Raw genomic sequence first — 12259 nt, 5'->3', positions numbered from 1 at the left:
TTCTTCTTTGCTCAATGCTTGTTATGTTTAACTCATTCATGGCATGATTATTGGTTTTCGTGATATGGACACATACGGGGAAACCTAGATCTGGAGAATTCCTCCCAAAAGCAATATTGCCTAGACATAGGGATATGAGTTTTGGTTATCTTAAGCTTCTGTGCGTATGTAATGCAGAATTAATTACTAGGGAGACAAGACATTGTAAACTAGTAATTAAGGATAGGCTTTCTTCGCCGAGACATCGAGTTTTTAGTAATTTAGAAAGTGATATTAACATTAATGAAGAAGATGAATTCACACATGCATGAGAGAAACTTGGTGAAATCTAAACCCCAACAACATATTCATCTCATATTCTCAATATCATCCATTCATCTGTGTATTTTTCTTTCAATTGGTCAAAATTGCATTCATGTTTATTTCTATAGCATTTGCATTCAAATCCACTGAATTGTTCTTCAAAAGTCTTAATTAGTTGGGTAATCACATAACTGTTTAGTGTCGTGAGTGCTTTGGGAAATGATATTTGGTCTTACCATTTTATTATTACTTTATATGATTCGATACACTTGCCGACATTTTAAAAAGCTTTTGGCGTCGCTGTCGGGGACTCGTGGTTTAAACTATTCTATTTGTGTGATTCTTAACCGATTAGACTTTATCTTTAATTTTTATCTTTTTAGTTTTTTTTCTTTTTTTCTTTTTATTTTTATCTTTAATTTTATTTTTTTTGTCTTTTTGTGCTAATTGGGTGCTCTAGTGTTTGCTCTCTAGTGTATGCAGGGTACAATTCAGACTAGAAGCACAAAAGTTTCTAAACCTCTTCTTGAAGGTCTGGATAACAGTAGAAGAAAAAGGAGAAACAAGACATCCAAAGAACTTTTCCCTTCTCTTGAGACTCTGTTACAGCCTTCACCTCAAAGATCTGACCAGGAAACTGAAAATATGGCTGAAGAGCAGAATGGTAGAGGTACCCTGGCAGATTATGCAACAGTCATTGACCCTCATCATTTTAATAGCATCGCAAGGCCGAGGGTTAATGCTGCCAACATGGAGATGAAGCCTGTGTTGATTCAATTGGTGAAGAGCAACCAATTTAATGGATTGTCACATGAAAATTCATATGAGCATCTAACCACATTCAATGAAATATGCAACACTGTGAAGATCAATGGTGTGCCAGATGAATCTATTAGACTTAGCTTGTTCCCTTTTTCTTTGGGAGGCAATGCTAAGATGTGGTTGAACTCTTTCCCAAAAAATAACTTTACTGAATGGGAAGCCGTGGTTGCAAAGTTTCTGAACAAATACTTCCTACAGTCAAAAGTAAATAAAGGTAAGCAGGAAATTTCTTATTTCAGGCAGGACATGGATGAAACACTCGGTCAAGCATGAGACCGGTTTAAAGGCTTGTTGAGAAAGACGCCTACTCATGGTTTGGATGAACATACAGTAGTCATTCTATTCCTTGGAGGTCTAAGCTCACAAACTAAATTGATCGTAGATGCATCAGGTAGAGGTAATATAAAGTGCAAGACTCTAGAGGAAGCCTATGATCTGATTGAAAATATAGCTACAAATGATAATGAGATGCATAGTGAAAGGACTCAATTGCAACAAAAGGGAGTTCTACAATTGCAATATCAGGATGCTTTACTGGCACAAAATAAGATAATGACTCAACAATTAGAGACTCTGATGAAGAAAATCTCTCAATTTCCAAGGGAGTTGCAGAACGTTTCTCAAGTTCAACATCAACTATGCGAGCTGTGTGGTGATGATCACATTAATGGTCAATGTGTTATGTTGGAATTGACCTAAGAAAAAGTCAATTTTATGGGTAATCAGGGCCGCCAAGGTAACTACAACCAAGGGTGGAAACCTCACCCAAGCATGGGTCAAGGGCAAGCTGGACAATTCAATAGACCACCACAGCAACAATGGCAACCACAACCCTCCTTATTTGATAGGACTACAAAGCTATAGGAGACACTCCAACAGTTTATGCAAGTATCAATATCCAATAACAGAAGCACTGAAGCTGCCATTAGAAATTTGGAGATACAAATTGGTCAATTAGCTAAAAAGTTGGAGGAGATTCCTAACAAGAGTTTTGGGGCTAATACTGAAGTTAACCCTAAGGAGGAGTGCAATGCCATTATGACTAGAAGTGGCACGATGTTAGATGAGAGAAAAGTTGAGAGAAAAGAAAAAGCTGAGTTGAGTGAAAAAGAAGAGATGAATAAAGAGAGAAAAGAAGAGGTTGAGAGAAAAAAAATTGAGAAAGATGAGAGGGAAAAGAAAGGAGAAGAGGATGAGAGAAAAAAAGAGAAAATAATTGAGAAGCCCCTTCCTTATCCAAAAATCTTTTCAAAGACTGAAAAAGGGAAACAATTTGGGCGTTTCATGGAGATCTTCAAGCAATTGGAGATTACTATGCCCTTGACTGAAGCACTGCAACAAATTCTTACTTATGTGAAGCACATGAAGCAATTCCTCATCAAGAAGAAGAAATATTTAGATGAGGAAACAATTGAAGTGCAGGGCATTTGCAGTGCTATTATGCAGAAGACTCTCCCTCCAAAATTTAAAGATCCGGGGAGTTTCACCATTCCTTGTACCATTGGAAACCATGATATAGGGAAAGCTCTAATTGATTTAGGGGCTAGCATCAACCTGATGCCCCTATCTATGCTTAAAAAGATTGGTGGTCTTGAAGTCAAGCCAACAAGAATGATGCTTCAGTTGGTAGATAGGTCCGTCAAATACCTTTATGGTGAGGTAGAAGACGTGGTGGTGAAGATTGATAAACTCCAATTCCCGGTGGACTTTGTAGTGATGGAGATGGAGGAAAGTGCAGAGGTACCACTCATCCTTGGACGACCATTCATGAAGACAACTAAGGTTTTCATTCATGTAGATGATGGAGTCTTAACATTGAAGGACCAAGAAAGAGAGGTAACTTTCAATAATTTTGAAGCTGGGCAGCAAATTCAAGAAAAGCAGACTAGTCTTAAAACAACAAATGAAGTTCTATCAACGACTAGTCTACCTGATAAAGCTGCCAAGTTTGTCAAAAAGGGCCTCACCTGTTTCTCTATAAAAGTGGAAGGAGAGGACGAAGAGAAGGAAGAAAGACTAGTTCACCAACACCCTGATTTGAAAAGTGATGAACCCAAACCTGACACACTAGTGAAATTCAAGAACAGGTTATGGGTTATCAAGACTATTAAGGCAAATAGAGTTTTTGAGATAGAGGCTCCTTACTCTAGGAGAGTCAAGTTGGTGACAAGAAAATTGTTGAGATTTTGTTGGTGTCATGAAGGAAGGAGGAACGCCAACATTAAAGATCCAGATTGAGCTTAATGGTGTCAGGCTCATGACGTTAAACAAGCGTTTATTGGGAGGAAACCCAATTTCTGACTTTTTCTTTTTAATTTGTGTGGTTTGGATTTGATTTTTGCATTGCAGGAATGATAGCATCTACTGATGGATGCTGGAAGATTCAGATGAAAGCATCTACTGATGGATGCTGTTGGATCAGGATTTTTATATTTATTCTTATTTTGTTTTTATTTTAGCTTGCTTATGTACTTGGTTTAATGAATTGCGCTGCAATGGTTTGGTATGATGTGATAAATTGTTGATTGTGATGAGTAATTGTTGATGAATCGGCAAGTGTACCGAATCACACAAGTAATATAAAATGGTAAGACCAAGTATCGTATCCCAAAGGAATCTCGGCACTAGACAATCGTGTGATAACTCGATTAATTAAGACTTAAAGAAAACGAGATCATTAGTTTCAAATGCAAAGACAAAAAATTAAATATGAATGCAGTTTGATAAATAGCAGACTAACATAGTGATGAACGAATGTTGTTTAGTATGAGATGAGTATGTTGTTGGGGTTAGATTTCACCAAGTTCCCTCTCATGTATGTAAGAATTCTTCTTCATGCATTAATGTTAACGTCACTCACTAAATCACATAAACTCGACCCCTCGGCGAAATAAGCTTGTCCTTAATCACTAGTTCATGCAATTCCTAGCATTCCTAGTAATTAAATGTGAAGATCAAGAGCTTTAAGACGACCAAGACTCATATCCTCATCCTTGAGAAATATTACTCTTGGGAGTAATTCAACAAGAACCTGAATTGTAAGGAACCTCCCGACACTCATGCAATTTATACATCATGCTATGAATGAGTTAAACAAAGCATGTAATAAGCACGGATGAATTACTCTAACAATTAATGAAAAAGCATATGTTATTAAGAATCAATTCAAATACATGAGAGTTCACAAGGTTACATCATCCCCCAACAACAAATAGAGTTTAGTTCACCATAAAACTAGATGAATAATGGAAAAGCATCAGATAACAAAACCCTAAAAGTAGAGGATGGAAGTTCTCGCATCCAAATCTGCCTTCAGAGAGTGGAAGAGTGTGTTGTTGTGCTGCTCCCGCTAGAGATACAAAACATAGGACGTCTAGGTCCTTTAAATAGAGCGAAGACAGAACATAAACAAGGCCCAGGCCCATGTCACTGGTGCTTAAGCGCCCCACTTAGGGCGCCCGGGCGGTGAGCGGTGGTTCCCTGCGCTCAAGCCTCATAAAAGAAGCCCAAGCTTTGTGCTTCTGGCGCTCAAGCGCCCCAAAAGGGGCGCCCGGGCGGTGAGCGGTGGTTCCCTGCACTCAAGCCTCAGAAAGGATGCTCAAGCTTTGTGCTTCTGGCGATCAAGCGCCCCAAAAGAGGCGCCCGGGCGGTGAGCAATGGTTTCCTGTGCTCAAGCCTCCAAAAAGGGCACCCAAGCTTCGAGCACTCCTCCCTTCTAGTGCTTTTCCAGGCTTTTCTGAGCTCCATCTCCATGGCACTTCATCTCTACTTTCCATATTATCTCATTGCCTGCCAAAACAAGGGAAATTAGTCATAAAACAATTAAATTCAACCTCAACTCTCTTATTCACACAACTTAACAGAAAAGCATGATTCCAAGCAAGTTTCTAAGCAGAAAAGAGTGCATTTAGTATCAAAATTACATCACATATAACAGTATTTTCAACCGTTATCAGTAATATTCTTGTGGTTGCTCTGTGGTTCTATGATGCATGTTAAGTTAATGGTTGGTGAGGCTTTTAAGCATAGATGGTGGTTGCTCATAGTTTTGTTAAAAGCAGATGCATGTTTTCAATTGTGATTAATGTGTTGGGCAGGATGTTATTAAATTGTGGACCTTGAGTTAACCTGTGAGAGGTTGGGCTCCAGAGTTTTTGATTGATTGAATGTTATTGCTTTGGAAGCATGATTGATTTTGCCTAAGTTTCTATGATTAAACCACTTGCTTGCTTGTTACAAATGACCAAGGCCATGTTTTTCTTTATCCTTTGCACTTTGAGCCTAAATTTGGAAGTTGAAAAACCCTTTTTGAAAACCTTACCTTGAGTTGAGTAGAGTATGTGTATGTGGTAATGGAGAATGGTTCAAGTTTGGGGTGGTGAGAAACCAAAAAGAACTTTGTGAAATTCATGAAAGAGCATTGAGAAAAAGCATAAATAAAAGAAGAAAAAAAATGAGCTCAATGAAAGTGAAGTTGGGAATAAATTGAAAATTTGGTTTCTCACATAAAAAGTAAAAGAGAGATGAATTGTTAATGTGAATGAATGAATTGTGCAATCTCTTAACTCAAGGAACTTTGTTGTCCAGAAAAACCAATTTTTCTTCTTAGCCCAGCCACGTTACAAGCCTTGAAAAGTCCTTGTGATGATAACTTGCTTGTGAGTGTGTTTGATTATGGTTAAATGAAAGGCAAAGTTGATTCATCTGACATTGTGATGGTAGAGTGTAAGAGTGTCACCTCACTATACACCTTTGAGTTTGAGTGAAACACTTTTGAGTGCTTGAGTGAAATACTTTTGAGTGCTTGAGTGAAACACTATCTTTGGTGAGCACTACAGTTGAAGCTTGCTTGGTTATTCATGAGGTTTGCATCTGTTGTGTATGTCTTGATTATGTAAGCACTACAGTTGAAGCTTGATTGGCTAAAGCATCATTATATCTTGACTAATCTTTCTATGATCAGCATTCATGAGTGATTTACTTGTCTAAAAAGAAAATGCTTTTTGATATGCTTGACCATTCTAGTATGATTATTTTGTTTAAGCCAAGTTACATTTTTCTTGAGGATAAGCAAAGTTTCAAGTTTGGGGTTGTGATAACGGTTAAATATACCGTTATCTGTGAATCAATTTTGATATTAAATCAACCCTTTATTACTTCGAAGCTTGCTTGAACCCATGTTTTTAGTATACTAAATCCCCTTGATTTTGTAGGTTATTGGAATGATTTAAAACAAGATCCAAAGTATCAAGAAGGTGGAATTGAAGAGAGACAGTTAAAACATCAAAAAAGGAGCACAGGAGGCCACGCAGGGTGCTTGGGCGCCCCATTCTGGGTGCCAGAGCGCCAGTTTGTGTAGTGCAGGGCGCCTGGGAGCCCAGAAGGGTGCCTGAGCACCAGTTTTGTACCCAGGGCGGCTGAGCGCTAGTTTACTTCCGTACACCGCCTAGGTGCCCTATGAGGGGCGCTGAGCTCGACCTAGAAGGAGTATCTCTTGAAAGAATTGACACAAATTCAAATTTTCTCCAACTCTCTGAAGGCAGAAGTGGATGCGGAAGCTCTCCTCTTCAGTTTTTAGGGTTTTTCTATCTTTTTCATTCCATTGTTCATCTAGTTTCTCCATGACGATGGGGAGCTAAACATTCTTTGTTGTTGGGGGATGATGTAACCTTGTGAACTCTCATGTATTTGAATTTATTCGTATTTATTTATGCTTCTTTCATTAATTTTTAGGGTTATTCTTCTTTGCTCAATGCTTGTTATGTTTAACTCATTCCTGGCATGATTATTGGTTTTCGTGATATGGACACATACGGGGAAATCTAGATCTGGAGAATTGCTCCCAAAAGCAATATTGCCTAGGAATAGGGATATGAGTTTTGGTTATCTTAAGCTTTTGTGCGTATGTAATGCAAAATTAATTGCTAGGGAGACAAGACATTGTAAAATAGTAATTAAGGATAGGCTTTCTTCGCCGAGACATCGAGTATTTAGTAATTTAGAAAGTGATTTTAACATTAATGAAGAAGATGAATTCACACATGCATGAGAGGAAACTTGGTGAAATCTAAACCTCAGCAACATATTCATCTCATATTCTCAATATCATCCATTCATCTTTGTGCTTTTCTTTCAATTGGTCAAAATTGCAAGGGATTGTGGTCTAGTAATTAAGGATAGGCTTTCTTCGCCGAGGGATCGGGTTTAAAGTACTTTAGAAAGTGACGTTAACAATTGAATGAAGAAGATGAATTCTTATATGCTTGAGAGTAAACTAGGTGAAATCTAAACCCTAACAACATACTCATCTCATAATTACAATATTATTCATTCACCTTTGTGTTTTTCTTCAATTGATCAAAAGTGCATTCATATTTACTTTCTTGTTTTTGCATTTAAAACTATAAATTGTTCTTAAAAGTCTTAATTAATTAAGAAATCACATGACATTTTAGTGCCGTGAGTCTCTTGGGAAACGATATTTGGTCTTACCAATTATTATTACTTGATACGATTCGGTACACTTGTCGAGGTGTTAACATTTTCCTAGTGTACTTTTATTGGAAAAATGCATTTTGATGAAGAATGGACGTGAACCAAGCTTGAGGATCTGTAGAACGTGATGATAATCAGAGAATGAGATTAATGGATATGTTTAGGGTCAGTTTTGACTTGTGGTTGAGACTGGAGCATGAGTAGGTGTTAGTGTGTACCTGAGTATGTGGTTGATGTGCATGAGAGTGAAGGATAGATCTACTAATTGTACCTAGTAAATCATGGTTTTATTTGCAAATAGGTGCTTCCTTTTGCCTTGTGTGCATAGGAAGGGTTGTTCGGGTATTTAACCATCCTTGTGTGGGGGTAATGGTGTTTTCCTTGACCTTGTGTGGCAGGATTACACATTCCTTATCTAGATTATGGGAGAACTCGAGCATATCGGTAAAGGAAGCTATAGATTGGTTTGTAGGAGCGGCTACACACAGGTGATGTAAGGTACAATAGTGGGACTAACTCTTTCCACTAGGGTGTTCATGGTACAGTGATGCTCTTGGTGTTGTCAATGACTGGGAAAATCATGATGGTGATATATCTAGGTGATGTTGTATTGATAGTGGTAAGTACGTGAGGACGTGAGGGTAAGTTTGAAGAAGGTTTTAAGTTAAACTAGTAGTGGTGAGTATGTGAGGATTGTTAAGTCATGTGGTGTTTATGGAGACGATCCAAGGGTTTAGGTTTAAAGTTTATCGGAAGTGGTTTCTTAATAAGTTTAAAGCATAATCTTATAAATGGTTTGGTCGTCTGTCAGATTTGTTTTGGTAAGTTTCTAGTCTTTCGAAGGTTTTTCTAGTTTTTAAGAAAGGGAAAACAATGGTGGTGTGATGACAAATTTATGAACACCGAAAAATGGCGCCACAAACTTGTTTAACCCTCGGAAAGTGTGACCGAATCGTATCAAGTAATAAACTCGGTAAGACCAAGTATCGTTCTCCCAAAGGACTCACGGCCTAGTTAGTTATATGATTTGTTGATTATTTAAGACTTGTGAACAATTGATTGTAGGTTTTAAATGCAAAAGACAATAATTAAACATGTATGCATGAATTTGATCAATGGAAAAGAGGAAATCAAACACTTTAATGAATTAGATGGATGAGTATGTTGTTGGGGTAATCAATTTTATCTTATCCACTCTCATATACTTTAGGAATTCATCATTCTTTTCATCAATGTTAATGCCACTCTCTAAATCACCTTGCAAGAAGGCCTATCCTTAATTACGAGTTCATACAATTCCTAGCATCCCTAATAATTAATTCTGAAGTGCAGAAGCTTAACAGCAACCAACCCTCATATTCCTATGTCTAGGCAATATGCTATTGGGAGAAATTCCCCGGATCTAGATTTCCCTGTACGTTTCCATATCGACAAAATCAATAATCATGGCATTGAATGAGTTAAACAATGCAAGCTTTAAGCAAGGAGGAAAAACCCTAACTAATGATGAAAGAAAGCATGTATCTTAAAATAAGATGTTAAAACACAAATTCCATATATGAGAGTTTCACAAGACTACATTGATTCCCCAACAACAATACAAGGTTTAGTTCACCATATTCATGGTGAAACTAGATGAACAATAATGAAAGAATGGGAGATAGAAAAACCCTAGAAAGAGAAGAGGAGAGTCGTCACCATCTCCAATTCTACCCCCAAGGGGTGAAAAGTGTGTGTTTGCTTCGTCTCCAGCCAAAGATACAAACCCTAGGAAGACCTAAAGCTTATATACTATTCGTAATATTACAGAAAAGTGGGCCTAAGCCTAAAAGACCACCGCTCAGCGGTAAACTGCCGCTCAGCGGTACCAGTGCCAAGTCAACTTTCCCCTCAGCTGTATTTTCACCCCTCAGCGGAGCCAATGGGTGTTCCTGAGTGTCGCTCAGCGGTAAACTGCCGCTGACCGGTACTTGCGGCTTCTCCTTTTGCACTTTTTGAGTTCTTTTCTGATTCCATCTCTATCCTTCTTCACTTCTTTCACCAAATTCACCTTAAAACCTGCATAAAACACTGAAATCAAGCATAAACTTGTCCAGCTCTCTTATTTCCAAAAATATGAACAAAAGCATGATTCCAAGCTAGTTTCTAAGTGCTAAAGGTTGCGTTTAGTATCAATTTTAAGCATGAAAATAACAGTTTTTCAACTGTTATCACAACCCCAAACTTAGAACTTTGCTTGTCCTCAAGCAAACAAGATGTAACTCAATCTTCTACCAATCAATACAATAGTTTACTCCATTCAAAAATCCTCTTTTCAAGATAAGTAAAAACTTCAATTAAGCTCATGACAAAGACTTCAATCAAGACATACACATGCTTTAGTGTTCACAAAGTCACTTAATATCCAACAAATGCTATTTTTCATGAATGATCAATCAACTAAGCATGGATGTTCATGTGCTCATGGAATATTTCCTCACTAAGTAAAGTGTTTCACTCAAATACAAGTGTATAAGAGGTAATCACTCATTCGCTCTACTATCACAATGTCACATGAATTGACTTTGCCTTTCATTTAACCACAATCAAATAAATTCACAAGCATGCATCCACACAAGGACTTTTCAATGGCTTATAATGTGGCTGGGCTAACAAGAAAATTGGTTTTTTTAGATCACAAAACCCTTGAGTTAAGAGAATCATACAAACACAATCATTCTTACTTTTCCCCAACTTTCTTTTGCATTGAACTTTGCTTTTTCTTTTCTTTTCTTTCTCTTTTTATTTTTCTTTTCACATACTTAATTCTTAGCTCTTAGCTCAATGCTTTCAATTTCCCTTTCATAACTTCCCAACAACCCCAAACTTGAACATTTATCAATACCATCAGATATTTTCTACTTAACTCAAAGTAAAGCTTTTCACAAAGGGTTTTAAATTTATGTTCAAGGCTAAGGGTTCAAATGATAGAACACATAGTGTTCTCTTTTGTGGGCTAAAATCATGAATCTGGCTAACAAAAGGGTTACCAACAAATGGCCTTGATCATATGATGCAAACAAGCTAGTAATTCAATCATAGAAAACCTGGGCAAAGTCATTCATGCTTTCAAAGTAATAGCACTCAATCACAAAAACTCTGGAGCTCAAAACCTCACATATAAGCTCACTCACATTTGACATACACATCATGCTTAATATCACAATCACAATCACAACATCATGTATTTGTTCACAAAGCTTGTGAACCACCTGTATAAGCATGTAATGTGCACATCTCAACATCAATCCATATCAAAGCATCATCAAGCATTACTTATCAAACAATCACAATCATAAGCAAACCATCATAACATACAAAGTTTCCAATTGAGTACATCAAACCTTATTCTAAAAACACAAGTAAATAAGTTCAGAACATAAAACAAAAACATAAGTCCTGCTTTAGTTATGATAGCATTCATCAGTAAATGCTATCTCAGCTCCTTATCAATCTGAGCTGTCATCTGTATCCTTCTCTTCTTCCTCATCTTCAGCATCCTCAAATGCGTCATCCTCATCATCATCAGCATCAACTTCATCCATCTCCATAGCTGAAGCTTCAGCTGCTTCAGCTCTGTCTCCTTGTACCTGCTCTTCTGGCCAGGCTACCACACTATGAAAATCCTCCATAGTCCACCTGTGTGCCGCAGGTGTATCATACATTCCAACAACCATCTCAGCAGTGGCCACCTGCCCTCTGTGGATAGACTGTAACTGTGCACCTATAAGAAACATGTACATGTCCCTCATCTGGAAAGGTTCTGCTTCATGTGTCTCAGCAGATGCCTGACTCTATGCTTGCCCTCTTTCTCTGCGAGTACGACGTGGTGGAACTGGTTGAGCTGCCTCCTCACCTCCACAGTATTGTCTGTAATAGGCCTCATCAATTGCTTTCCTTGGCCTTTCAAATGGTGGAGCAGAAGTATCCACCCCAGCTATCTTGCGGAGGTGTGTAATCAAAGAAGGATGTCCTAAGGGTGCTTTGCTGTTTGTTGTGTTGGCACACACCCTTATCTCATCAGCTATTACCTGTCCAGTATTGACATTCAAGTTCCTGATTGCACAGTAAAGGAGGAGTGCCCTACTAAGAGTGATATCTGACACATGAGAACATGGCTGAATGTTGGCATGAGAAAATGCCATCCAATACTTTGCAAGAGGAGTCAAATCAGTCCTCCTAATGTTTACCACAGAGCCAGTTCTATTCCTCTGAAAATGTCCTCCAGGTACACATAAAACTCTCTCCACATCATCAAAATCAGTGCCTTCTTCCATACATAGAGCAAACTGGCACTGCTCACCAGCCCACACAGTATCCAAGAAATTGTTGATGGAATCAGGATCATACCTAATAGCATGGCCTCTAACATAGCCTAGGTAATTCTCAGCTGGATAATCACCAATCTTCCTTGCATTGGCGTAGAATTCTTTCACCACAGTTATATTGGCAGGTGTAGGGTATGTGGCTAGCTTCCCCCAATCATTTCCCAACAATTGCTCTCCAAATTGAGGAGCAAAGTTAGGTATCATTCCAACCTTCCTCTCCATAAGGAGTCTCCTATCTTGGACCACCTTAAAGTACTTCTCATGTTTACGAG

The 12259-nt window shown here is 38.1% G+C and overlaps 1 non-coding gene across 1 annotated transcript; it reads right to left on the bottom strand.

Annotated features, from left to right (window-relative positions):
* Positions 1 to 1335: 1335 nt before the first annotated feature.
* On the bottom strand, positions 1336 to 1442 carry LOC128195065 (small nucleolar RNA R71). Its single transcript, XR_008246639.1, has one exon. It is a non-coding gene; the product is annotated as a small nucleolar RNA R71 (small nucleolar RNA).
* Positions 1443 to 12259: the final 10817 nt, after the last annotated feature.

Source organism: Vigna angularis, chromosome 1 (genome assembly GCF_016808095.1).
Source record: "Vigna angularis cultivar LongXiaoDou No.4 chromosome 1, ASM1680809v1, whole genome shotgun sequence".
NCBI classification, from domain to species: domain Eukaryota; kingdom Viridiplantae; phylum Streptophyta; class Magnoliopsida; order Fabales; family Fabaceae; genus Vigna; species Vigna angularis.
This window is presented reverse-complemented; position numbering and strand designations above follow the sequence as displayed.